An 18,195-nucleotide genomic window follows, 5' to 3' on the forward strand; every position below is an offset into this window, starting at 1 on the left:
ATAAATGTTCTATTAATATTTTTTAAATAAATTAAACTTTCTATAACTCTTGTTATTATTATAATTATTATTAATTATATATCTTTATATAATAATAATACTTGCAAATAGTGTTAATGACACATTTTAAGGAAAAAGTTTAGAGATTCTACCATGCAGGTATCTCCACACAAATTTCTAGTGCTGTTGCACCACCGACCACTAGATAGAAATATTAACTCAAATTAAGCACGTGAAAACTCAGTATATCTTAGTTTTAATGTCTAAATTTTCGGTTAAAACACTTGTATCCAAGTGTACAATACAATACAATACAAGTGTTTTCTCGGTGGCAAAACACGAGCATATTTTATCTAATCATCGTTTCATCTTCATTAAATTACCAAAAGCTAAAATTAAAAAGATCAATTAAAATGAATTACGATTTTTGGATACAATTATCGATCACCGTTTTTATAGAACATTAAAGAATAATTGTATTAAAGTATATTTGAATATCTAAAGTTTTTAATTTAATTACCGTAACTAATTTGAATGTCAAAGAGCGATCTCAGTTAATTATTTACTTGGTAACTCAGTACTTAAAACATCACAACACAAACACGCTTCTGATACTTACAGTTTTTAATCAAAAAATTCGGTAAATTCTTATAAAAGAAAGACCATAAGTCTCATGACGTCCATTGAAAAATAAGCCTTATGACTTTCGAAAAATGTCGCTTTCCATTTCACACAGCGACGTCGTTACGTGGTTTGGATTTAATTCATTGAACGCCGCAAAGAGGGCGACGTTCATCGTAAAAAGCGAATTGAAACCACAAATAATGAGAAGAGGGGAAGTGTCGCCTCCGCGGGTGGGCATCACTTCGTACTTGAAAAACTGAGTAAAACCGAAGTCATCTACAAGCCGCAGACTCCATTACGGCGCTCGTGTCGCGGCCTAGCTTAATCTTACTTTATTAATGACGCGCGCGACGGTGGTCTGACGCTCGGCCGCCATTGATATCTCTATTCACTTGAATGGTAAAGTTTTTGTCGTGTATTTAATCTAGTGTTTGTTTAGTTTTAATCTAAATTGAATGTTATCGATGCTTCATCTTAGAAACATGGACCATATTATTATGACCAAACAAACTTAGATATATATATCGTTTAAGCGGTTAAAATGAAGTTTAAATACATACATATCATCATACAAACTTTGCAACCGTTTGTCACACATTTAATGTCCAAATCCTCAAATTATAAAAGTTTATCCACTTCTGGGATACGGCCTCCTCTCCTCTATAAGAGAAGGTTTGAAGCTTATTCGACCACGCTGGTACAACGCAAGTTCGTGGATATTTACATACGTATTAGAATTTCATCTAAAAATGCAGGTTTCCTTACTATCGCTATAAACTAATAATAAGTTTTAAATTAATGCAAAGCGTGTTTTGAATGTGTTTATGTACCATGTGTTAGATCCAAATAAATAAATAAATCAGCGTTGATTGAACCCACAATCTTCGGTTAAGATTCACGCGTTCTAGCCACTGCATCTACTTAAATCGTAAAATAAAAATTATTATCAAAAGCGTATAATTAAATAAGAATTTCATTAAAACAATCACTATTATAATGAAATTTACAAACATATCGGAGAGCAAAATTAATTTACTGACCTCTGTAATCAAATGAAGTAGGACGGTATTACGTCGTTTCGTTATAAAATTAAAGCCCATTCCCCACGACTAAACACAGATTTATCACCCCTAACTGAATTACTCGTAAACTGATTGAGCATGAGGGTGTCTTTTGCTTCCCATCGGCTCTTTCGTATTCCAGTCATGACAGCCCTCGAATATTTGGCAAGTGAACAGACATCGCTGTTGTTATGTTAAGCTTACAGTATATTCTAGTCTTTCAATCATATGATACATTTTAAATGAGGTTGATTATATTTGTTTGAATTTAATTTATTACTCCTGTAGCCGAATTTTTCTGATTATTTTCGAATTTGTTACCGTACTGGCATGGGCGGCAACGCAGAGGTAAATGTATACAGCTTTACCAGGGTAACCTGGTATTCTATCTAAATAGAGCGATCTAGAATTATTATTATTATATTCAATTGATAAAATAATGGCAGAAGTAGATTATCACTTTAGCAATTTAATGAAAACCAAAAAAAATATCGTATGTAAAACATATTTTGCATATGAAAGAGTTAGAGTATATTTGTTACTGAAACTCGCTAGACCTAATGAACATATAGCAATAAAATGTGGCTTAGATTTCACGTTATAACATTAATATTTAGTAATATCATAAATATGATAGTAACCCTGTCTGTCTGTCTATGATAATCCTTCCGTTAAACCACCGATTTTGATAAAATGAACTCAAGGAAGGACACTTTTTTATACCTGACACTTGCCAGAAACACACGGAGCCGAAAACAAGTTAACTATAATAATAATAATATCCTGGGACATTTTTTACACACGGCCATCTGATTCCAAATTAAGCAAAGCTTGTGCTATGGAAACCAGACAACTGATATAATACATATACTACTTTTCTTTAGTAAATACATACTTATATAGATAATTACACCCAGACTCAGGACAAATAGACATGTTTATGCACACAAATGTCTGTCCTGGGTGGGAATCGAACCCATAACCTTCGGCGTGAGAGGCAGGTCCAACCACGCCAACCGGCTCGTCATATAAATAAAATATAATTTATAGCTAATTATAGCTAATTAGCCATAAGACCGCGACTACGCAATAATTAGTTAACATTATAGTATAAATAATAGTATAAAATAGAGCATTAGGAACTTATTTACTTTTGTGCGAATCAAAAGTAAAGTGTGCTTAATGTTAGTGTTACAGACGCTTTTATAAAAACATGTGCCGTAAGTTTGTCAATTTTGTGTAATCCATTTTTTTCATTATTAATACATAATCTTTATTAATCTCTAACAAACTCTGACTTAAAAAATGAACCATAAATGTCACGCCACGTGCGCGACTCCACTTTAAAGTAACTTATCTTTTAAATACAAAATAATTATAAAGAGGCATGATAACTCAATTAGGATTTTTAATATCGGAGTCACCAGCAAGCGTTACTGAGTTTTCAAAGAAGTACTAATGCATTTGTTATTCGTTAAACAAATAATGTGTACATGCATGATACATTGTAGGCACATATGAGATAACTTTATGTCATATATTTATACTAACCCAAAAGGAGAGCCTTTGCCAAGAAGTGGAACTTTTACAGGCTGTTACCCTACAACATAATAACTTGGCTTAACGGCGAAGACTTTTTATTTTTTGTATTTATTGGGAAACATACATCATAATATAATGTCAATAAAGCCAACAAAGTATCCACTTTTACCTTACAACGTGAAGTGCACTTGATAACAATATTATTTTAAAGAAATAGAAAAATATATTATTATTGTGAAATAAAGTGTTTTAACGTTGAGATTGCTGTTGTATATCATACTTATCTAAATCATAATAAAAACCAAACAACAAATCATTCAAAAATATCTCTTATTTGGACACGAAACAATGTAACTATAGATTGAAACAACGGAACTTTATGTTTCCTTCAACAGGTGTTCAGCAAAACTCGCTATTGCTAAATTGTAATGTTCCAAACATTTACCTTAAAGATTCATCCGTTTTGGCCTTTGAGGTTTATATTACATGTGGCGTGAAAGTCAATATCTCAAACATTATAGCTCTTCATGCACCTTAACGTAATGGAACAGAACATCAAAAGGAACGAACACCAAAGAAGAATCTAACGACAGGTGGGTTTTAGTACTTCGTTCAGAAATATTTATAGGTGTAGAAACATCACAGTGGTAAATTGTTTAGGACCTTTATAATAGATTAGAATTATATAAGGAAATGTTTAATATTTCTCTTCAACTATACACGTAAAATAATTAACTAAACCGTATATACTGGTGATTTTTCTGAAATACAAATAATTTCGATGCAGTTTTGAGATTGAGTAGTAAAAAGGGCAAGCACCACTGAATTTTCATGTGCTTAATTTGTGATTATAATTCATCTCGTGCTTTACGGTGAAGGAAAACATCTTGAGGAAACCCGCATGTATCTAATTTCACTGAAATTCTGCCACGTGTGTATTCCCCCAACCCACATTGGAGCAGCGTGGTGGAATAAGCTGTAAACCTTCTCAAAAAGAGGAGAGGAGGCCTTTAGCCCAGCAGTGAGACATTCACAGGCTGTTACGGTTACGGTTATGGAGTTAAAAAGTATCGTTCTACGTTATATTTTAAAACACTTCCGTCACGTGCTGATATGCATGCGATTGATTTTTTTGTAAAATAGAGAATTTTATTGCAGGCGTAAAAGTTAAAATAGCAAAATTTAATTATGATTTATCTACTTAATAGTTTAAAACAATGCAAGTCATACGACCAACAGCTTATTTTTCACCGACAGCTTAGTTAATAGGTTATTCTAGAATATTTTAATAAATTCAATTTATAATAAAAAAATCAAGACAACATGCTGTACCCAATGATGTGCCGCTTTAACACTCGCATAATATTTTAATTTTATTTGACAAATATCTTAATATTGCGATAAGCCTCATTAGTTATTCTGGACACTTTAATTAATTGGTTTTATGATAGCTGTTTAGAAAACATTTTCGGATTTACTGAGCGATTAATTTATTAGCCGACATATTTATTTATAAATAATAATAAATTTAATATTTTTTTATTTCATGCCAGTCGTACTTAAATGTACAATAGTTTAAATTTGACTAGCGTTATTTTTATTTTAAATTCCTTTTAATAACTACTGAAATATTTTAATAATATATATATATATATATATATATCTAATCAAGATAGATTTGTTAAACCTGCATTCAATCAGAATATATTTTAAATATGGTCATTTTAATATGACGTGGTCATTTTATACTGAGATATTAGTTTTAAAAGCATACGGAGAAGTGTCATATTACACTAATTTAGGTGAATGATTAATAAGGGATCGTAAATTTTGGCGCCTTCGATGCAAAGAGACGCCGCCAAACATGTGTGTATGTTATTCTTAGAACTATCGACGTTTTGACCGAATTGCCAGTCTGAATATTGTTGCTAATTAAAAATGCCATAAAGAAATGCTCTTCTTCGTATTTTTTGTTATAATTATGAGGGATTTAAAAGAAGTTTGCCAATGATCATAAGGCAGATTATATGTTTGAAAACAAATTTTTAAAGACTTAGGCAAAAGGCTTAGGCAAGTGCATTCGTTTAGAGTGGAATTATGTAGTTTTTCTTCAGTTATTATTTTGTATTTGTATTTGACCATAAACTGTTTATATATATTTGTAACACACCAATAATTATGGACACTGCTGGGCTAAGACCAGGAGGAGAAGGTTTTGAGCTAAGTGGAGCACGAGCTTAATTGTATCTTACCTGGGTATGACTTTAACCATCGGATAAAATTTACATGTTCTAACCACTGGACCATATCAGCTGCATTACGGAGATTGTGAACATTGCCATTGGTACGTATATACCATATACATATTAAAAAAATATATTGCCACATTTTTGTTTATATCTGCCCATTTTTCTATATATCTGCGTTAGTTATATGCTTGCACGCAATATGAACCTACCATTTAACTAAATATACATCAAGTAATAACGATAAATTAAACAAATGAATCCACTTTATTAATTTAAAAAAAATATATCTAAAATTAAATGTTCAATATAATTGTAAATCGTTTCGAAAAACATTTGAAACAGAATTAGGATGATATAGTTAACGTTAAAATGACGTCATGCCCATACATTTGATTAGTTTTCTATTAGCGATTACGATTGTAGAATGTCAACTTGGCTAAAGCGGCAGGAGTGATAGCAAAATAAACGGCAAACATTGTTGCAAAGAACGACGGAAACACAGGCAGTTTACAACTTTTTAACAGCAACCCGGTCGCAGTAAATCACAAGTTTTAGACCCCCTTCAGAAGTAATATCGACTTCTTCGAACATACATTAATCTGCCATTCCTCACTATTCAAAAGGAAGCTACAATATGCAAAATATTTAAGAACTCGCTTTGTTGCAAATAATATTTTTAACTCCAGCGTTTTCATATTCGCATCATTTTTGTATGATCATAATGGGGACGAGTTTAAATACGATAACAGGCTATGTAAAATAAAATTCAACGTTGCATATGATCTTGTGTTTTTTTACTAGACATCCATTGCAACTGTCACCATGCTTCATAAAACAGTAGCTCTTGTTACGAACTTCCCAACTACAGTGACATATTACTATTGGCGGAACAACGAAACTGTGGAATAACCCTAAGAATATTTCATATGGGATATCAACACAAAGTTTTTTATATGAAATTCATATTTATATTAAATTTTATTATATTAAATAATTTTATTATATGATTTTTTTTATATTAAATTCATATTTATTTAGGTTCATACCTATATATAATTCGTAAGTACACGTGAAACTCAAGATATTGATTATTCCCTGGCAACTCTTTCCTGGAAAAAATTTCCAGCATAAAAATCTCGCTTTATATTCAACTAGTTTCCTTCCGTGGCTTCGTCCGCGTGTTAGGTTTTATGTTAGGTACTCTATGTCCTTTTATGTACCCCTGACAACGTGTATGGATAATTTCATGATTATCGATTGAGTAGTTAAGACGTGAAAACGTAACAAACAAATCAATAAACAAGCAAATTCACTTTTGCATTAATAATATTAGTAAGGATTGTTGTTAAGCATGGTTTATGGGATCGTTATCGATGCCATCTAATATTTGAATGTATTAAGTGATTTTACATATAATAGGTACCTATTGAAAATATGACTCATTATTTACAACTTAATTTTAAACCAAATTCACCCACCATCAATCAATCAATCCAACCTATTGAGGGGAACATTTCACACACTTTTGTTACCTATGACCACACAATCTAAAAGAATATATATTTTGTAGATTTTACTAATCATATTAAATTAAGATTGTCGTTCAAAGGGTTTACTTGATAAATCATTGTCTGATTCGTCTACAGAAAAAATTAAAATGGGTAGGTACTTGTTTATTGAGCATTGAAATAATAAAATACTGAAAGCGTTAATTTCCTTTCTTATAAACAAAACCTGTATGTATATTGTAATTCATTCATTTATAACAAAAGTGACACAAAACACTTAAATTATTTAGTTTTATAACAAAACTGAATTTAAGATCTAACGTGTTGAGAGACGTAAAAACATTAGATGTAAATTTAACCCAATATTAAATAATTTAAATAAAATATAGTATCCATTCATTTTAATATTCTCCAAACGCAAATCCCCGTTAAAACTCGTTCTATATAAGCGTGACACGGGCTGTCATGTTTAAATGTTATAATTTAGTGGCGCGCTCCGTCATAAGGCATATCCGCCACCGCTACTTGACACTCGTTTTCTGAGAGATGATAAATCTGCAGCGACTTGGCGGCACTAATCACGGAAATGAAAACAACCCTTTACACTGTCTTGCTATGCATTGTTGGCTCTCAAATGTAAATTGTTTTCAACATTAAGGTTTTTGCCTTACTTACAAACAGATTATATCACAAGAAATCTTCGTCGAGAAACAGGTTGAAAATTATATCATTAACATTATCTGTTATAAATTAAGGTACATTTCAGTACGGTATTAAATTATATTTAAGTTTAATTTTATTTACAATTAAAATAAAATTCACAGGACATTAACGGGTATAATTTTTAATATTTTTAATTTAAATTTATATAATAATATTTTCTGAACTTGTTCTTAAAATTTAAACGCCTTCATATTTATATCTAGGCTTCTATTCTTATTATCTGATCTTTGTCTTTTTCATAATTCCACGTGTAGATTGAGTAGAGATGGGCTAGTAACTAGAACACGTGAATCCTAGCTGATAATAGCGAGGTCAAGGCCAGGCAAGCACCACTGAATTTTTTGTTTATAATTAATCTTATGCTCGGCGGTGAATAAAAACATCGACGATATTTAAATGTGCCAATATGTAACCACCAACCCGCATTACCAGCAGTGTGGAATTAGCTCGAAATCATCTCCGTAATTTGAATATCAAACTTCATTATTTATTAAATAAAAACGAATTAAATTCCAAAGAATTCTCGCTATAATAAAACGAAACAAGAAAAATGTTCTTTGTACTTCAACGTTTGTGACAAACAAATGAAACATTACAAAGCGATGAAGCATTAGCAGGAAAACAAACAATTTATCTATATCCCGTGCGCCAGTCGAAAACAAATACTAGCTAATAAATTCGAGCCGACTCCAATAAAAGCGTGGGGCGTCATGTTTTCACACACACTGTCTGGCAAATTTAAAATTTGTAAATACGCCGACGCAAATCCCACTCGTCTTTTTGTGACGTGATAAAATAATGACAGTAAATTGCCCTGGGGCCGACGCGTCCCCCTTCGCGAACACTTATCTCGAACTTGAAGACTGCCAAATTATATAAAGAATTTTTGATGTAAACACATTTTTCGATTTTGTACACCTGTTTTTAATATTCAATCACTTTCTTTAAATACACGATATACGAAAAAAAAACTCTAAAACCATTGTCTTTCATATAAAAAATAAAGATTTTTTTTATTTATGTAATGTTAAAAGTCAGTCATATTAATTGGCATTACATAAATATATTTATTGTAATGCTTACAAATGTGGTTACGTATCTAATAGTTCAGTGTGCAAAAATCATATTTAAATAAAAATAATATCTAGACATTAGAACAAGTTCTGCGACTGCAATTAAAAAATATTATTAGTTTTATAATTTTTGCCGTTGTAAAATTGTTACATATCTAAGTAAATGATATATTATGACAAATAACCTTTGATTCTTTATAAATAATCCATAAAATAGCATTTAGTCTTTATATGTTTATAACAGTTAACGTGACTTTATTATGGTAAGCAAATTCTGAGCCGTAATTTTGTCAAAGGACGATGCAAATTAGCGCATCTATTGACTAAAATGAAGACCAGGCTCATTTGACGGCGAGGGGAGCGTTTCAATCAGCCCTCGTTTGGGGTTTAAACATTAAAGCAATCTCCTATTGCGTCACTTTATTACTTTCTGCTTCATTTTGCTCTTTTTGATGTTTGAAAGCAATCGCGTCGCTTTGTACAACTACTTTTGTTGTGACCTTTTGCTTTCTTTATTCAGATTACCCATTTAAAGTATAATTATATATTTAATTCGTATATTTTGTGCTAAATTTAATTTTAAAAAAACATAGGTATATAACTATATACTAATATTACAATTAAAATTAGGAAGATACTTTATCCAAAAATAACATATGCTTTATTTTAATTCAATAATAATATGATTTTGTCCTGAAAAATTAGTATTTGTAAAGCAATTTAGAAGAAAAAGTGCTAACGAACTGTTCTAAACGCGGGTGCATATGTATAATATGTATACTATGCAAATATATAAAATGTATAAGAAACATATACATATATAATAATATGTCTCTTAAAAACACAAACAATCCCACGCGGGCAAAGCCGCGGAAACATTACGTTATATACTTATATAATAAATAAATAGGTATAGTATACACGTTCTTTTCTAATGACTAATGTTTGCGGTAATTTGTTCTAATATGCTAACACTTGTAATGGTGTTTTCTTTTACATACGCCGATAGTTAGTACCTATAGCTAACAGTTGACGCTAAGAATAATAGCCATTAAGCCCTCTTTCATACTTACCATGTATTTGTTTGTGGTCAATAAAGTAATTTCATTATTTACGTTCATAGCGTGACTAGAACTCATATATTTTTATAATACAGTGAATATGTTGAGCATTTTTATATACAGTTACCGAAATAATAGAAAGTCTACATGTGATGTAATAAGAAATTGGTAAACGTACGAACTCATTACCATAGCAACATTGGGTTTGGAATAGGAATGAGGTTGGCGTACGACGTGAATGACAAAGTGGATGCAAATGTCGCCTTTGTCGGCAACTGTTGCCAATCAAAGGTAACTGACGGATGAACTGAATACTGTTACGCTTTTCGTTGCTATTTGCTGAAACTTTACTGACAATGTACAAGTCAAACGTACACTAGATTCAGTCAAATAACTAAATGTCTTATTTAAATAAAGTAAGTAAGTAAGTAACAGCCTGTAAATGTCCCACTGCTGGGCTAAGGCCTCCTCTCCCTTTTTGAGGAGAACGTTGGCAGCTTATTCCACCACGCTGCTCCAATGCGGGTTGGTGGAATACACATGTGGCAGTATTTCGATGAAATTAGACACATGCAGGTTTCCTCACGATGTTTTCCTTCATCGAAAAGCACGAGATGAATTCATCTATCAATCATAAACAGAAATTAAGCACATGAAAATTCGGAGGTGCTTGCCCGGGCTTGAACTCACGTTCATCGCTTAAGATTCACGCGTTCTTACCACTGGGCCAGTTCGACTTATTTAATTAAGTCTATTTAAATAATAAACAATGAATGATATCATCACCAGATGCACATAACTCTAATATATAATGAATCGAAATTTAGAACCTTCATTGCGTATTGAATAGACACACTAAGTAAGAACTCTTTTGATTCGAAAGGGACGCTGCATCCTCTCATCCTTCAATTTCATCCAAATGGCGGATTCAAAGTGTCATTTTACTTAGCTTATCAATTATTAAATTGGTTTGCTCTAATTTGAAGGGCGAGTAAGCCAGTGTAACTACAGGCACAACAAATTGGATATATTAATTTCCAAGGTTGGTGGCGATGTAAGGGTTGGTTAATATTTCTCACAGTGTCAAAGTCTATGGACATTTGTGACCACTATGCCACCATGTGACCCAATGGCCTATTTGCCAGTCTGCCTACTTATTTAAAATAAAAATGAAAAACATTAGGTACTATCGTATATTATTTAAATATACGTATACATTTATACTTTCCTTCTACTCAATATAATTGTTATCTTAGTTAAAGTATATATTGTAGGCCCCTGCTATACTTATTTCCTTAGTGTCAAAATGTTAATGACAGTCGTGTGTCGGAACAAAAACCAACATTCCACGTTGTTATAATAAATCTCTTTCAGTTATGCAACGTGGTAGTTTCGCGAGACCTTTAAATAGTCATGTGAATTCCTTTCACCGAGCGTTGCATTCCCTTATTTTATTATGATGAATATCTGTTTACTGTCGTCAGTCCTTTTATATGCCTAACAGCATTATGAATAAACGAGTTTTAGAACTCTATATGGTATGATTATAGTTTTTCCTATAAGTAGTTTAAGTAATTACGACGAAATTATCTTTAATAAAATTAAGAAAAAAAAGCTTTAATTTAATTCATGTATCGGAATGAATTAAAATTTAGTAAGGTTAGCTGAATCGGTTGTGTGGAACTGGTTTAAAATCAAGTCCCAAGATTTGACAAACATGTAGGTACTAACAGGTAAAGTTAAATAAGCGCTTGTAAAATCGATTAAGTAGAATTCGCGTGATACGCACACAAACGTGCATAATGACATCATAAGATTGCGTTTTAAATTAAATGGCTAGAAATAGAACGTTGATATTGATCCAAAATCAAGGGTTACAATCCGCAACAAGAAGAAAATAATATTTTTATCTTGTGCGTGTATCGTCGAAAAACTTCGTGAACCTATCATTGAAATGAAAAGCAGATTCTCTGCTTATATATGTCAGAAAAAATTCAAAATAATGTATTCCTTCAAACCGAAACAGTGTCACGATGACTGCTAATCGTCCTTTCTTACACGACAGATAGCCTTTCTTCACCCGGCGGAATTTTAGGGGCTCTTATGTTATCTCCATTCTATTTATGGCGGTGAAGAAAAATAACGTGAGGAAACAAAACCAGCAAGAGCAGCACGATGGAATTAGACCTTATATAGACATAAAAAATAAATCAAGATCATTGAATTTATTGTTATGGTTTATGCATGATCTATAAAGGAAGTTATTGCTTACGTACTTACATTTAGATATGGGAACATCGAACAAAAATTTATTTCGTGTTTGCATGCGAGGACATCTAATGAATATATTACTTAGTAAGAAAGAAGATTCAATATAGTTATTTAACAATTTAAAGAGAAAGAGTTCATCTTTTTCCATGCAGAAAACAGAATTCCAGAAACAGTTCATTTTAGTTATAATTTGAATTAATTTCATTGAAATATTTTCAGTCTGGTTATATAATATAAACAAAAACATAAAAGATGTCCATCTTTATTAATTAAACTGTTATAATGAAGATAAAGATGATGTCAGGTGTCTTTATTAATTCAATAAATGTTCATTTTAATTAATTACATTTTGAATTAACAAAGTTGATAATAATGATAATGTTACTCGTTATAACGATACCATTATAATGGTATAACAGTTTTTACCTATTTATAATATTTGCAATTAATTCGACGTCGTTTATCATGGAAGTAGGTGTATCTTTTAAAAATGTAAAATATTTTCTTGTTGAAGACAAGTGAAAAAGATAAGGTGCAATTAATTAAAGTAATTTATTACTAGAGGTGTTGATTACTTGCTATTAATTCGGGTAATACCGCATATAGCTTTTTCCAAAGAAACATCTGAGGTCAATTAAAGTCACGTTGTAAAAAAAATAGTGTTGGATTTCATTGCTAAGCACGATGGGCGTGATGGCGACGTCTGCGCACGCGCTTCCGGATGCGGAAATATGTAATTATAGCGGTATTTCGCAAAAATGTCTCAATCCACTCCCAGCAGATGGCGCGCGACATGAATTGTTAGAACATTCTTTAAATAGTTAGCTAGAGTTTCGCACACGCCCTTTAATTGTATATTTCTGCTTTGTAAAGCAAACGGACTCAGATTGCCTAAAGTATTGTTCGTTATTTGTAACTGAAATCAAATGATACAATCAAATTAACAGTAAGATTGAATATAATAAGAAACACGTACCTATGTAAGTAGGTACATATTATACCTATGTCTAAAGTCGATTATAATGACAGGAATAAAGTTAAGTAAACAACTGTGATATTGAATTGACATTGCATCAATGGCCCAGATCTTAAATGATCTATGATATTCATTATGGATTCGTGTAAAATGGCGTTTTAAAATTGTCAGTTATCGGAACTTTGAAGTAAAAATTGTAGATGATACAACATGATGTTGTTAAGTGGAATAGTTTATATATAAATAAAGACATTAATCAAGAACTGTTAGGTATTAGTGCATTACGTACTGAAGGTTCATTTATATTTACTTTTGCTGTCATTCGAATGTTCAACAAAATTTAAAATATTCTAAAACATTTAGTAAATATTATTTAATTTAAGAATATTTAAACAAAAAAATCGGAAAAATAATCAAATTTATCTACCGAAGCTGTATTGAGCACTTTTGTTTATTCGAACCAGTCGGTTTGCAAATAAAATATGAATAAAATAATTTATTGAATGTCTTTTTAATAAAGCCCTTATTGTTTTATCGATATAATAGAGGTCCCCGTCCATTGTGTCCCGGCACCGCCCAGGTTTATTCCAAAGCCACACAAAGAGAAATTAATAAATAGTCTTATTTTGTTTTGCATTTTCAGCGCTCGGTCGCTTCGCCGTTGTTCTATTAATTGGTGGATGAAATAAATTAATTGAATTATATCGCTTGAGCTGAGACAAACACGTCTGTGCGTAAATGTTTAGACATACGTATTGAATTGGTTTTCAGGTGCACTGAATTGTTTAAATTTAATTATAGTGATTGTTTTTTTCTCTCTTGATTATCGCGGAGTGTGATTTAATTAGTACGATGTTAAAATAATTATTCACGGCTTATTTAATTCAACGGAGAACTATCTGTTCTCACGCTTAATTCATGATTACATTACTATTACTAACTAGAATAAGTAGGTACGTAGGTACCGTATACAAAATAAAATAAATAATAGCTAACTGCTATATAATAAGTTCTGGTATTTATACATAGCCACTTGTATTGTGAGAAAATAAAATAATCTTAAATTCATAAATAATTTCTTAGCATGTCGATCAAATCATCTACACCTGAATCTCGAGCTGAATATACATACGTTTGGTATCGACTGACACCTAGTGGCGAATAGCATAAACTAGTATTAGAAGTGGTAACTTTTTAATAATATCAACAATAATCATGTAATTTTTTTATTAAAATATTATTAAACGAAATTTTAACGTTTACACGTAACAATATTGTTTTTATTAGACATTTTTTTTAAAACATAAAATGAATGAGGTTGATTACATGGTTACTAGGTAATATTATAAATTAAATTATATATATTTTGAAGTAAAAAATATTTAAAACTGCATTTGAATTTATGCATTTATTTATGCTTAAAGTCTAACATATAATTATTTTATGTCAAATTGTTTTGCGGTTAGTCGCAAACTATCAATTTTACGGCAATTTGATTTTGACAGGAACTAAAACGGCTAACTTTCTACCAGTTGTCATTGTGTTGTGTACTTTCTTATTTCTTTATTACGTAATTGGCATTTAAAAATATTAAACGTGTACTAACAAAAGCCGGTAGTTGAGGTAGGAGCGTTTTGAAAGCGTAGGAAGTAATTAAGGCGGCAGATGGCGTTGTACGCAACCGCAACACTGGGTGATCAATGTCGACGAATTCACATATGTTGTATTAAAATAGCTTTTATACTACGATGATAAAAAAAATGTATATTTGATAAACTTTAGTTGTGTTTTAATTTTTAATGCGCACATTTTTTCCCACAGAGGTTTTTTTCCCTTTATAAAAAACTAACTCCAGACACAGCACATTCTAAAAATATAGGTAAGTATTATACAATTTTTAATTGTTTTATAATAATTGAAATTTTATTGAAAATTGGAATATTAATTACATTTTAAAACATGATTTTTTCGTAACACTGGTTTTCATAAACTTACTTTTCATACACTTACCTATTCCTAACAACACACAAAATTAGAAATACAGTCCAGTCATTACGTCGAAAAATGAGATATAAAAGCATGTAGGTAGGTGCACTGAAAAGACTTAAACATATTGTGTATAAGAATTTTATCTATGACAAAACAAAAAATATTTTTTAATAATATTCTTCTTAAAAAAACATAACAAAATTACGTAGAACGTATTACTATATACTTTAAAAGTTTGATAAAAGTCACTTTTCAGTATGTATTACAAGAAAAACAACATTAAAAATCAAATTAAACTAGATAGTTTAATTAATTAATTTGATCTTTGTATCTTGAAGCGAAAAATAAAGATTATTTTTCGCTTCAAGATACAAACATCAACGGTAGGTGGAAAATTCATATCACCTAAAATGTAGGGCGTAAATAAGCAACAAAAATTATAATCGTAATTTTCGTATCACGAGGGAGAGGAGCCAAGTTATCGCAAAAATACAAGATTTCTCTTTAAATATGATGATGAAGATTATGAGATATCTAGGTCGGCAATTTTAACTTTAAGCTTTTTCTTTTCTAAGTTCTACAGAATACCTAAAGATCAGGCTTTTTGGTTGGTTGAAACGTACATGACTACGTATGAATTTGACTGCTTATTTGGTCTAATGGCTAGATATAACCCCGCAGATCCCGTGGTCCTGGGTTCAAACCCCAAGTCAGCACGATAAAAGGTTATTGGATTTTAGCAATCTAACTTCCAGAAGTGTGTACACTTCCATGTCTCGGAAAGTTCCTGAAGTCATTGGTATCGGATTCCCCATCGGATTATGAGAGTGAGGGAAAAGAGAGTGCTTGTTGTGCACCTGTGTTTGCGCACATGCATGTGTGTGCACTACATGTCCTGCATGGCTGGTTTCTCTTGAGATTCATCATCATTAAATAATTAAATTATGTAAATACATGTGTTTTCATAGGAGGTAGACAGAGGCTACGGCTCATGTCGTAGTAACGTCATTAAGTGTCGTGTACTGGACACGTTTCGTTTTCCAATAAGTAAGGTGATGTTAAATGTTTCCGAGCCTACTTTTACTCTTAAGGCTACATTTGTACTGTTCGTTAAAAATAAAAACTTTTACAAATTATTAAAAATCCCACAATACAGCTAATAATAAGTCAACGACGTGATCAGAATTACATTGAAAATATGATTTCTCCAAACATCAATTGTCAAATCGTCTAATGCGACAAAATTACCCTCATTATTGATGGGGACGCATCTAACAGCTGGTGACAAACATCTCGCGGCCGCTCTGCCCATTCTCTATGCCTTTTTGACTTTGATTTATGTATTTTTTATGCTCCATTCACCCGTCACGCTTACTATAGATATTGTATTTCATTGCAACGATACAACTAATATTTGCAATAAAAATAAAACTCTAATTGAATCGTGTCAAGATCTAATTTTGTTAATAAATATCCCAACGAATGCAGCTAACATCGAAATATTTCGCGTTTGCATTCGCGCAGTATCGCTACATCATCACTTAATAGTAGGGGACGCAGTTTTTATTTCATTTTCACAGTAATTTATTTTTGTATAGGCACAATAATGTCATTGTGCAGTTCGATTTTAAAGCAAATATGTGCGAGTTTTGAGGGAGTGCCGGGGATACGGTTCACACCCTCTTTAACTCACTAATTAAATAACGAAAAATAAATAATCTTCAGTTTATTTTCAATTAAATGACCTGGATAAAAACTGGAATGAAATAATACATACATTAAGATATTACACTGTTTAAATCTTAAGAGAATGTTATTATCACTAATAACGTGAATTTGGTAGGGTCTAGAAATCTTCTGATCGATTTCTATCACACTACATATATGTATTTAATACGTACAACCAATACAATTACTATATGATATACATTTTATTTATAAATAACAATCAATTATCTATAGTGTTTAATCCAGGTTGAACATACGAACCAATCTTAAAACCACATACTTAGGTAAACACGTTACACAAAAGTTTTATTTGCTTTTATCTTCAGTTCTGTTTGAACTAAATATGATCTTTTCAAATCGAACATTAAACCAACTCCTATAAATAACAATTCATATTACACTGGCCTTAAAATTATAAGTCAAACATATCCCATTAATCAAATCAAAGAAACTGTCATTGACCCGCGAGGCACAATAAAAAGCTATTCGCAACATTCCTTACCAGAGGTGAAAATGATGCAAACAATAGTTATTGGGTAATGTCGCGGCTTTGTGATCGCCGATGACAAAAGATCCTAGCGGCGGTTGTCGACAATACGGCGGCAAGCGAGAGGGGCAATTTGTCAGCATCGACAATACTGCTCGACATATTGACCATTATTTATGGAGCTGTAAAATTCGTCGGTTTTATTGCGGGAACGATTGAACATCGTGTATTACACGATGACGTTGCGTATACTTTGTTGCGAGCATCTTACGACCGATTGTTGGTCGATTCTCTTTCTTAATACTGACGGTATATTATTTTAAGCAAAGATATATTTTATGATCGGTTATAGGGTTTTAAAATTTTGTTTAAAATATAACTTATTTTCATTTATCCTGTAAATATTAATAAGTAAAAGCTCGTAAATGTCCGATAACTAAGTTATCTTCGCTTTTTGAGAAGGTGCACCACGCTGTTAAAATTCGGGTTAATGGATGTATACACAAAGGACACGTCACACGAACGAACACGTCACACGAATTTTCATCCGACATAATATATTAATATCCTCACGGTATCATTTCTATCGTGTCTGGAAAAAATCAGTGATGATTGCCCGCAAATCTTCAGTTAAGATTACTTTTTTTAAGCACTGGACCATCTGGGCCCAAAGTTGTTAAAACATTTTTTACCAGATTTTAGTTTATTCTTCATATATGACCATGTCATAAAAAATTGTCATAAAAAGTTTCGCGTAACCTCGGAAACAGCGTTAAATTGATATTATTTTGTAGATATTCGTATTTGTTGTCTTTAATCCGACGTTACTTGCTACTTTATTTTTTTTACATAATTTATTTAGGCGGACGAACGTTTGATGGTAACCAGTCCTGGGTCCCTGAT

This window comes from Nymphalis io, chromosome 8, assembly GCF_905147045.1.
Source record: "Nymphalis io chromosome 8, ilAglIoxx1.1, whole genome shotgun sequence".
Taxonomy (NCBI): domain Eukaryota; kingdom Metazoa; phylum Arthropoda; class Insecta; order Lepidoptera; family Nymphalidae; genus Nymphalis; species Nymphalis io.